The following is a 12431-nucleotide window of genomic DNA, read 5'->3' as shown; positions in this document are numbered from 1 at the left end:
CACCATTGGTACTGTTTTTGGCATATTGAGTACACCATGGGTAGCTTGCCAGGCTCTCTCTGCCGTGATGTGTGTGTGTGTGTGTGAGTGAGTGAGTGAGTGAGTGAGTGAGTGAGTGAGTGAGTGAGTGAGTGAGTGAGTGAGTGTATAACTTGTCTTGATTCTTCTAATCTTTTTTTTTTCTTTTTGGGTCACACCTGGCGATGTTCAGAGGTTATTCCTGGCTCTGCACTCAGGAATCACTCCTGGCGGTGCTCAGGGGACCATATGGGATGCCGGGGCTCAAACCCAGGTCGGCTGCATGCAAGGCAAATGCCCTCCCCACTGTGCTATTGCTCTGGCCCCATCTTCTAATATTTTTTGGTCCATAATGCCAGGAAAAATGATTTGAAAATTTTATTTGTAGAAACTGTGTTTGAATTTAATTTCTAATATATTCTTGTTGTTCTTTTCCTGATTGTATTCTCTTTCCTTTTGTGTTTGACCCAGTATGTTTGTGATTTTCCTTGTAAGTCACATGAAGTCCTTTTCCATAAAGCAGCAGCCTGCCTTCTGCCCCGCTCCACCCCAGGCTGACTTCAGGAGTCTCCTGCTGAGCACCTACCCCACAAGCACTAGGTCTCCTACTCTGGAAGCTATAGTTTTCTCACAGACTTTGGGGGTAGCACAGTACTTGGGTTGCGATTCTATTCTGTACAAGGTAGGATTTTTTTTTCTTTTTGAGGTGGGGGATGACTATATGGAAGGAACTTGCTTTTCTTTGCAATGTTCTAGGAACTGATTAAGTTTTGTAAAAGTGATATAATTCACCTAAGGAAAATCAGGAATAGTTGTTTTTAAAAAAAAAAAAAAAGCCTCCAAGTTAGAGCAATTTCAATCTGGGAGAATCAAAGAGGCGAAGCCATGTTCCATCAGGCAACAACACAGAAATAAGGCAAAGATGAAAGAAGCATGAACTGCATGAGGGGCCTCAGCCTTAGAATCTAAAGCATATGCAATCTCCGGAGGAAATCTGGGGCTTTTAGGATTTACTCTATGATATGCAAGAATGTTTCATCTTTATTTCAGACTTAGTTTCTTTCTGAAATCCTTGTGAGACACGTTGGGCTGAGAATCTACATTCATAGGTGGTTTAATTTAATTGGCACTGTATTTTCTGGGCACATTTTGCACCCTTGTGGGTGTGCTCTACTGAAAATAGTGTGACCAGACATAATTCTCGTTGAGAAATGGATTAGACCTTGCAACCTGGATGAAAGTGTGGCACATTCTGGATATTCAAATTAACTTTGGTTCCCTAGACACCAGCGATGGTCCAGGCAGCTGTCTGGGTTGCCTAGCAACCAGTAGACTGAGTCCTTCCTATTTCCATAGCAGAAGGCTCAGGTCAGTTCAGGAGACAGCAGCTTCCCACATATTCAACTCCAGCTTCATTGGTGATAAAGAACATTTTCTTTTGACACTCAGTTAAGGATGTTCATTCATCTGTTCTTGGTACTCTGAGATGAGAACGTGGGCAATAAAGCTACTGATTAGGCTCTCTTTATAAAGATCATTGAAGATGGGTGCCAGAGTGATAGTACAGCAGGTAGGGCATTTTCCTTGCACATGGCTGACTCAGGTTGGATCCCTGGCATCCCATAAGGTGCCCCAAGCACCTCGAGGAGTAATTCCATAGTGCAGAGCCAGGAGTAACCCCTGAGCATTGCCGAGTGTGACTCCCCCTTCCATAAAAAGAAAGATCATTGAAATTACTCTATCATGGGGTTGTTATGATGTCACACACAGCACACGTTGTTTATAGATCAACTGGTGGATGAATGAAATAGGATCCAATGCGTTTGTTTCAAAATATTCTGCCCTCAGGGTCAGAATGTGAGTTGGTGTTAAAATGCAGGCCTGGGTCAGGAGGTCTGAACATTCATGCCCACACACCACACAAAAAAAACCCAAACTAACTAAAACAAAGATTCTTCCCAACCTCAGATACAGCAAATACTCTCAAAGCCTGTGTCAAGCTGTGCTTGATGCTGAGCGGATGATAGAGAATATTTGGGCCATCATTCGCTCTTTTCTGTTCTGCTCTACTGTCCTGGCAACCCACCCCTTGTGGTAGAGGATGGGTCTGGGGTTTGGACCTTCCCCTGAGGAGAGTGGCACTGCCGGAAATGACCTTTCTCTTGCTGTTGACCTTGGCCCCAGCTCTGTCCAACAACCTCTACCTCGACTCTCTGCTACTGCCTTGCAGAGCCTTTCTGCTTGCCAGATGGACTGCTTCCTGACTCATGAATCATGTAGCTAGTCCAGTCAGAGCTCTACCTTCATAAACTTAGTTCTGCCACGTTTCTCATCATGACGGCTTCTGTCAATTCGGAGAATTTCACATGAGAGATTTGTGGAGGTTGGCCTCCACAGCTAATGAGGTTCAGCAAAGTGGGGGTGGCTGAAGCAATGCAGTGGGGAGGAGATGTTCTGGAAGTAAGGCGAGGAAGGTGGGGGCGAGATTCCTCCCCATGGAAGGGCATCAGCCTTTGAAATCTGGCTGCTGCATGCTTGACAGACCTTCTGAAAGGTGAAGGCCTGGGGGAAATGAAGCAAGACCAAGAATGGCAGAAGGCAAAAGGCTAAACTCTTTAAGTAGAGTTCTCTGGCCCTTGGAACTAACTAATGATGGGAGATAAATTTTATATGCTACATTAAATATGTCATGCATGTGCATTATGAAGGGGTGTGGCTTTACAACCTGGGGGGGAGGAGGGGAACGGGGTTGTAACAAAGAAAAGAAGGGGAGGCCTAATCTGGTCTGACAGGAGGCACCTCATGTCCAGTCCCGTGGGACTTGGTCAATGTGGGTAGCCAGGAGAGGGTGCACGAGTGAAAAGGAGACAAACTCAAGAAGAAAGAGACAGACACAAACAGACACACAAGATGCCTGGGAACCATGAGACGGACACAAGAAGAATGGGAGCAAGCTCCAACTTTATTTCTCCTAAGCTAGTCTTTTATAATTAATTATATGAGGAAGTAAGCAGAATGGGAGAGTAGCAAAGAATGCAAACATTTAACAAAACTGGATGTGGGCCCTGATGACAGTTACCCTGGGCATTGTTCTGCCTTCAAAAGCTACTTTGATATTTTTCCCAAGAAGCGGTTGTTCCTTAGTTTCAGGTCAGTTTGTACTGACATATTGGTTCCCAGGCATTGGCTCCCAGCAACCTCAGAGACAATCTCCTCCCCAGCAGCATACAGAAACACTTTAGTGGAAGGTGCCTGGAGCATCACTGAGCCCCCAGAGTTGGCCACTGGGATTCTCTGTGGTTCACTGTGACCGCAGCTGCAGGAACACTGAGAGCAAGGTCCATCCATGCCTATGAAGGGTCCACGTGATCAGCCAGGTCTGGGCTAAGGAACCTCAGACAGGTACCCGGGCTCAGCTGTGCCCAGCCAGTCACTGTATGGCAGCTCTAGAGGCTGGTGCCAGGACAGGGGACTTGAGTCACTCACCAGAGGGCCCCTCTTCAGCACCCCAGCAAAGCCAGCAGGGTTTGTACTGAATGCATGGGATGCTGTGATTGCAGACTTCACAAGGACTGTGAAGTCCTCCCAACCCTATCCAATGGGAGAGCCCACTGGCCTCTGTCCAGGGACTCCCAATGAGAGAGAGCCTGGAGTCTCGTGGGAGTCTCAGAGGGCGAAATGTCACGCTCAGCAGGAGGACAGCCACCACACAGTACTGGGGACCACGCCCAGGCTGAGGATGGACAAGCAATCAGATAAGGTCCTCCCCTGGACCAGCACACTTGTGAGGAGGAGGAAGGAGAGTGGAGCCACACAGAGCCAGGGCACAGAAAAATAACGACTTTAAGTTCATCAATGTCCTCATTCCCTTTCCCTGAATTCTTATTACACACTCAACAGATTGTCAGCAGAATTTTTCCAGGTAAGCGAGATTGCCTCCACTGAAGAAAAGATGAAAAATAAGATACTGTTAATGACAGTTTTCACATCAAGTAGCAAATCACACACACACACACACACACACACATCACTTAATTATTGTAGCAAAAACCTAGAGGAACAGAATAAGCAGAGATGGTCAGCAATGGAAACTGTTCTAATCTTAATGCAAAGCCACTAAAAGTCCTCAGAGATAAGTAACAGAAAGATGGAAAGTGAGATATTTTGTCAAACAGAGGCTGTTGAATTGAAATGTGGTCCCGTTCCTCTTATCTCCGGGGAACACACAGCAGATTACCTCCTGGTTGGGCCCAGAGGTGGTTGCTATGGTTTCCGAGTCTAGACGGTTGCAGACCTCAACTCATTGGCGCCTTCCAGTGTGCACTTCTCACTCCTGCTTGCAGACGCTGCTTTCCTGTTTTCATGTTCTTTTAGATGTAGGGAGGAAAACTGGGACTACGGTTCCTAGTATTTGCCCTCTTTTCATTGAAATTTTATCTTATTTTGTTCTCTTCTGGGGAGGCTCCAAGACTATACTGCAGGGATCCCGAGACCACTCCAGGTAGTGCTCAGCCAAGAGGGGTGGCTGTTCATTGCTAGGACCTCAAGATATGATGCTCTAGTTGGCTCTTTCCCGGTTACAGCTGGTGGTGCTGGGGTGGGGAGCAGGGACTCCAGGGCTCTGCCTAGCGATGCTCAGGGGACCATGTAATGCTGAGGGTTAAATCAAGTCAGGTGCGTCCAAGGCAGGCACCCTAATCCCTGTACTATCTCCCAACCCTCTCTGTTCACTTTTATCAATTATCTGCCAATAGTATATTATATATCTAAAATTCAACTATCAATAATTTTGTACATCACAGTTCTTTAATTGAAATTTTTTTAATTTTTTAAAATTCTTAAAATTTCATTGAATCACCATGAGATAGTTCAAGCTTTCATGTTTGGGTTACAATCTCACAATGATCAAACACCCATCCCTCCACCAGTTCACATTCCCCACCACCAATATCCTGGGTATACCCCCCCCTTCCCCACCTTCACCCTGCCTCCATGGCAGACAATATTCCCCATACTCTCTCTCTAGTTTTGGGCAGTATAGCTTGCAACACAGACACTGAGAGGTCATCATGCTTGGTCCATTATCTACTTTCACGATGCATCTCCCATCCCAACTGGTTCCTCCAGCCATCATTTTCTTAGTGATCCCTTAATTGAAAATTTTTTTAAAGTAAACAACCATAGGGTGTAATTGCAACCCACATACCTGGTGTTAAGTAAGGAGAGACAAATATTGCAAACCCTTTGTATCAATAAGAAACAAATTGGGTTATAAGCAACCTTATTCCTTAACACACATAAGAAAAAGGAAACAATTCTGTCTAGCAGCAAGAATTTACATTTCAGGGACCCTCTGTGCCTAAAGACTTTGATTCCAGAGACCTAACACTTTCAGGCATCCAGCGCAGCTTCTAATAACAATGCACTGGGACTGCGAACTGGGCTTCAACTCTGTGCTGCCCGGGGGTGGATTTTTTTTCCTCCCCACCCTGTCTTCCTGCATGGAAAACGGCGGCGGGGGATATACTGGGGTTTTTGGTGGTGGAATATGGGCACTGGTGAAGGGATGGGTGTTTGAATATTGTATAACTGAGACATAAACCTGAGAACTTTGTAACTTTTCACATGGTGATTTAATAAAAAGTTTTAAAAAAGGATTTATATTTCATCAAAATTCAGAATTGTATTCAAATACAAAAATATTTAAGGTAACACCTTATAAACTAACCAACTAAAACTTAAAATGTTTTAAGCATTAAAAGGTAATTTGGGGAGGACTGGAGTGATAGCACACCGGGTAGGGCGTTTGCCTTGCACATGGCTGACCCAAGTTCGATCCCCAGCATCCCATATGGTCCCCCAAACACTGCCAGGAGTAATTCCTGAGTGAAGAGCCAGGAGTAACACCTGAGCAATACTGGGTATGATTCAAAAGGCAAAAAAAAAAGGTAATTTTACAGGACATAGATCGATTTCTCTAATACAGGTGGGTGTCTTAGAATTCTTCATTACTAAAGTAACACTTGGAGTGATTTTATTACAATTACAGACAGAAGTACCATGATACATATTTTCTTATTTTTTTGAAAGGGGAAGGGGCTCACACCAAGCAGTGTTCAGGGATTAAGCTGGCTCTGCACCCACATACTTTCTATTGGGAGCTGGAGGAGGCACCCCAGGATCCGAATGGTACTGGTTGAACAGCTCAGTGCTCCAGCTGAGTCCTGTACATTGTTCAGGCCCTGTGATATGATGTCTGAGACCACCAGGGTCAGCCCAGGAGCACAGGCTATTGGGGGCAATGGGCTTACCAGGCAAATACACCCTCCCCAACTCCTACTCTACACATTTTCTTAAATCATAGATTTGTGAATGCTTTCTATTTATCATTTTATCAAAGACTTGACAACACAGAATGCTCCTGCAATTAATTGAGAGGAAGGAAACCACCCTTCCTGTTTTCCTGGAGTCCTGTGGCTGGTAATAAAGAGGCAAACACACACACACATACACACACATATTCAGGGCTAAACTCAAGATTTTAGCAAGGTAACACAAAGCGAATCTTAAAACTTAGAACACAGGAAATGAAAACAACAGGGAAATATTAGAGATTATTTACAACCACAGATGGGAGCTGGTGGATGGGTAGTAACTATTTCTGTATCAATCAATTCTGGACCTACTCAGCATCTGGGGCGTAGAGGAAAGAGGAAACACACACACATATCCATTTTACCTGAGTTTACTTTACTTATTTTATTTTGCTTTAGAAAAAGCAAAATCCAGAAGGAAAAGGACGGGTGATGGGAAAAACAAGAGTGGGAGGGCAGAGACAAACCCAGATTCACTGCTGCACTAAAAGGGACAGGTGCTCCCTCACCCCCGCCCTCCATCCCAGCGTCCATATTCACAGCCGGGAAAGTGGCACTATCCTGTGGGCTGGCAATAAATCATGGAGGGGCTCTTTGAGAGACTTCCAGGAGACAAGGACTCCCTGAGCTTCCTGATAAAGGTGGTTAAGCCCTTTCTGTAGGAGAAAACGAGGCGCTTCCTTCTCAGGAACTAAGAGGGGAGCCACCCAAGTGTGGAGGCAGCATTAGTGCTGGGGCTCCTCTGCATTCTGTCAACAGACGCCAGGCTGTGACCGGTGCCCACCCCCTTCCCCAGAGCACTCTGGGGGCACACAGCCATGCACAACAGCACCAACAACGAAAAACAACAGTAGCTTGAAGCAATGTCTCTAGCAGAAGACTCACACCCGGCGCATCATTACAATCCTCTCACACACACTGCAGCATCATTTCAACCATTCTCCAGCCTTTCAATGCGGTTCCTGGATTCTTAGCGTGGTTTAAGTCACGGGGAAGATCAGCTCGGCTCACCGATGCCCCAACAGTGCCATCTGTTGGCCTATGTGAGGCATTTCCTCTCGACTCGGGCCAAGTCCAAGGGCCAGACTCAAAATCCAGAGGAGGGGCTGAGAGCGATAGCACAGTGGGTAGGGCGTTTGCCTTGCACGCGGCCAACAGGGTTCGGTTCCCTGCATCCCATATGGTCCCCTGAGCACCGCCAGGAGTAATTCCTGAGTGCAAAGCCAGGAGTAACCCCTGTGCATTGCCAGGTGTCACCCAAAAAGAAATAAATAAATCCAGAGGAAATAAATGATGAGGACTAACAGGGAGTGATGAAACCTTTCTAGAATTAGCCACAGGTGATGGACACACAACTGTGTATATGCCAGAAAGAATTTAAGTGTATGCTTAAATGGGTGAATTGTATGGTATATGAAATAAATAATCTGCTATTAAATATGTGGTCTTCTGGAAGCTCAATATGACCCAGAATGCCCTGCCACAGAGGCAGGGTGGGGTGGGGGGGAGATGGGATTGGGGGGTGGGAGGGATAGATACTGGGTTTATTGGTGGTGAAGAATGGGCACTGATGGAGGGATGTGTTTGCGAACATTGTATGAGGGGAAAACAAGCTCAAAAATGTGTGAATCTGTATCTGTACCCTCATGGTGACTCACTAATTAAAGAATAAAATAAATTTAAAAATAAAAATAAAAAATATGACCCAGCAATACCATCTCTGGGAATATATACCGGAGTCCAAAAAACACACAGCAGAAATGCCATCTGCACTTCTCTGCTCATTGCAGTACTATTCACAATAGCCAGAATGTGGAACCACCTAAGTGCCTGAGAACAAATGACTAGGTAAAGAAACTGTGGTACATCTACACAATGGAATATTACACAGCTGTTAGGAAGAATGGAGTCATGAGATTTGCTTATAAATGGATGGACCTGGAGAGTATCATGCTGAGTGAAATGAGTCAGAAGGAGACAAACAGCATAGAATGACTGCACTAATTTGTGGGATGCAAAAAACACAGTGTGAGACAGAAAGACCATAGAAATAAGGGCTAGGAAGACTGGTCCATGGCTGGAAATTTGTCACAAATTGGGGGAAGGAGGAGAGGGAAGTTAGGATAGGAGAGGGACCATTATGACAATGACACTTGGAAATGATAACTCTGGACAAGAATTGAGTGTTAAAAGTAGGTAAAAAGATATACATGATAACTTTACAGTGTCTGTATCACAAACCATAATGCCAAAAAGGAGAGAGAGAGAGAGAGAGAGAGAGAGCTGCCTGCCATAAAGGCAGACTGGGAGTGAGGGTTGGAAGGACAGAAACTGGGACATTGGTGGTGGGAAATGTACACTGGTGAAGGGATGGGTGTTGGAACAATGTATAACTGAAACCAATCATGAACAACTTTATAATTGTTTGTCTCGCTGTAATTTAATACAAAAAATAATATAATTTGTGGCCTTAATTACATAGTTCTTACTCTCACTAATAAAATTAAGAGAATTCTATGACTTTGATTCATATAGAAGACCATGGTAACAGGTGAGCCACATTTAAATGGACAGGACTAACAGGGATTTGCTTTTTAGTCAAAAACTCCTAGAGAAGGGAAATGCCTTCATTGGTTTTCAGAACTCTTGCTCCAGGGAGGCGTGAAGAAGATCACACAGGTTATGCCCACAAACAAGGAATCCCAACTTCCATCTTCTTTTCAGCCCAGGAGAATAAAACAGCACTGCCCTGTTAGCCAGGCCATCGGGGGCTGGATAGATTGTACAGTGGGGTGGGCACTTGTCTTGTATGCAGTTGACCTGAGTTCAATCCTCCACACCCCACATGATCCCGAAGGCCCATCAGGAGCAATTGCTGCAAAGGGCCCATTGGTGCTTAGGAGAGTTGTGGAAAGAAGCTTTGGAGTGGAAAAGTCAAGCCTGGGGGCAGTGAGTAAGTGAAAACAGGGCAGTAAGTGTTGCCAGGTAGACTCAACCCAGAAGAAGAACGTATTACTGTTTTGGTTTTCTGGGCGGTGGTCTCCCAAGAAGTACTCAGGACCCCACCTGGGAATACTTATCCTAGCTCTGCGGACAAATAGTTCCATGCTTGGGACCGGTGCTGCGGGCAGTAAGACCACGCCAGGAGTGCTTGGGGAACCAGGAGGTAACAGGGATCCAACTCAGGGTTTCAGGCACTGGGGAAGGACCTGGACTTCTGAGAGCTCTCATTTCCTCCTCGGGAGTAATAACAAGGGGATCATAACATGGTCTACTTCCTGGAACATCACAATATTGCAGCTAGTCCTTGTAAAGTGCCTAAGAATAGCAACTGGCACACAGCCAGGTCTGTCAATGATCATGTGGAATAACATATTATAGCACAGCAGGTTGGGCGTTTTCTTTGCACACAGTCGACCCGGGTTTGATTCCTCCATCCCTCTCAGAGAGCCCAGCAAGCTACCAAGAGTATCCCGCCCGCACGGCAGAGCCTGGCAAGCTACCCATGGCGTATTCAATATGCCAAAAACAGTAACAACAAGTCTCACAATGGAGATGTTACTGGTGCCCACACGAACAAATCGATGAACAATGGTGAAGGAATGGGTGTTCAATCACTGTATAACTGAGACTTAAGCTTGAATGCTTTGTAACTTTCCACAGGGTTATTCAATAAAATAAAATAAAATAAAAACGAAAAAAATTCAGATGGAGGAGAGTAAAAAAAAAAAAAAAAAAAAAAGGTGATCAGCCAGGCCAGTACCTTGCAGAGATACGTGACTTCAAGGAGCCCCATGACTGTTTGGAAACTGGAAAACATTTGAGATGGTAGCAGTCGCCCCTCAGACCTCGGGGGTCCGCACTCCTTGCCAGCTCATCACTGTCCCTCCCACCCAGCTTGCTAGTTCTCAGGCCTGTTTCCTACCATGCATCTAGAAGTTGGTGTGGGTGTCTCAGCAGCACTGGAACAGAGCTCCTATGTCAGGAGAAAAGAGGAAGGGAAGTCTAACCCACACCCTCAAACAGGAAAAACGAAAATCAAAGGTGCCCCATGGGAATAGGTCAAGAACCAGATCTGACTGATCCTGGGCCATCTGAACTCTGCTTCCCAGCCTTCCACATGCACATAAAGCAATAGTTGTGGATCTAAACCACAGTTCTGATCCAATTTAGATCAACCTGATTGGATTCTTAATCTCTAAGACTATTTCTGTTTTTAATTTTATTTCTACTAAGGCACTATGATTTACAAAATTGTTCGTAACAGAGCTGCTTCAGGCAGATAAGGTTCCAACACCAATTCCACCCCTAGTGTGGCCTCCCCTCCACCAATGTCCCCAGGTGCCCTCCTACCCTGCCGCCTGTCCCCTTGGCAGACACACAACAAATGTATCTCCTATTGCTTGCTCCAACAAAGCTTAAAAGGCATGGCTAATGGAATGAAGAGAAAATCAATCAATAAAAGTCGATTTGTGATGACTGCTGGGAGCCGAGCAGCTTGCCTAGCCCTTGAGAGAAGCTCTTTTGATGCTTCTTGCAAAACAAGCAAGTGTGCAAACTCAGTGATCACAATAGCAGCAAAGGGAAGAATAAGGAAGAAGTGAGAGAAAAGAAAGCGTGGGAAGAAAGCTGGGCTCCAGGATTATCTTCAGCATGCTGTAAATCCTGGGAGCTTCCACAAGGAACTAACACAGGCATGGGTCAATGGTGGGACTCTCAAAATACAGAAACCCCAGAAGGGATCACACTGACTGAAGCCAGACAAAAGGAGAGGGATAGACACAGCATGATTATGAAGGCTATAAAGAAACATAGTAAGGAAATAGCAAACAGGAATGGCTCAGCAGAACTGAGAGGGGCTTGGGGGAGACACGCTAGTGAGGATGTGGTATCGTATTGGAACATTATATGCATGAATCCATAAAATTAAATATAGGCAGATAGAGATATATAGCAACATTTTGGCGACTCACTCAAAAGGCGGGGCCTAATCATTCCCACTGAGAATGAGCTGCTCATGGAGAAGAGAGAGAGAGAGAGAGAGAGAGAGAGAGAGAGAGGAGAGAAGGGGAAGAAGAGGGAGAGGGAGAGAGAGAGGAAAAGAGAGAAAGAGAGAGGGTGAGGGAGAGAGAGGGGGGAGGAAGGGAGGGAGGGAGGGAATGAGGCAGGGAGGGAAGAAGGGAGGGAGGGAAGTAGGGAGGAAGGGAAACCTTGTCACAGCCATATGGGAAAGTGTTCCCCCAACCCCAGCTATGCCTTCAGTCAAGAGCAGCCCTGACCAACAGCAGAACCTCGCTCTCAGGAGAGAACTCCCAGCTGAGCTAGTCCGGGATCCCGATCCTCAGAATCGGCCAGTGGGAATGCATGAGTTTATGTTTACCTGCTTGGCCCCAGGGTAATGAGTCCCACTACTACAGTTAGTGCACGGGCCCTCCCTGCGGACAGGATGAAAGACCCCAGAACGTTGGAGTAAGGGAAAGAAGGTGGCCCTGGAATAGTGGACAGTGCTCTCAGAAGCTGCTTTGGAAACTCAGACTGTATATATAAGTGCTACACAGGTAGATGTCATTTCTCCAAATATTTGACCCCTTTGGGGGGGATGGATAATTTAGGAAATTATTCTCCCATCAGACTTTCTGCATCGCTCTCTTCTGGGAGCTTGCTTTTAAGTCTCTGGATGTTGGCCATTGATGGGATTACACACACCTGGGTTCCTCTGCTGGTACCTTCATGTGTGAGGCCTGTCCAAACGTGCCGGCAGAGAGTCTCTTGACCACATGCCTGGCTGTCTTCCCCAGGGCCCCTCGGAGGGGATGGGCTCCAGCTTCCCTCCACACCCCAAGCAGAGCTCCCGGTGGCCGAAGACCACCGGAACCTAGCTACAGCCATGCTTGAGGCCCCTCTCCACACGTTTGGACAGGCCTCACGCATGAAGGTACTGGCAGAGGAACCCAGGTGTGTGTAATCCCATCAACAGCCAACATCCAGAGACTTAAAAGCAAGCTCCCAGAAGTGCGCGGACGCTTCACCGCTGCACGA

The sequence above is a fragment of the Sorex araneus genome, chromosome 3 (assembly GCF_027595985.1).
Source record: "Sorex araneus isolate mSorAra2 chromosome 3, mSorAra2.pri, whole genome shotgun sequence".
NCBI lineage: Eukaryota > Metazoa > Chordata > Mammalia > Eulipotyphla > Soricidae > Sorex > Sorex araneus.
Note: the sequence above shows the minus strand (reverse complement) of the source record.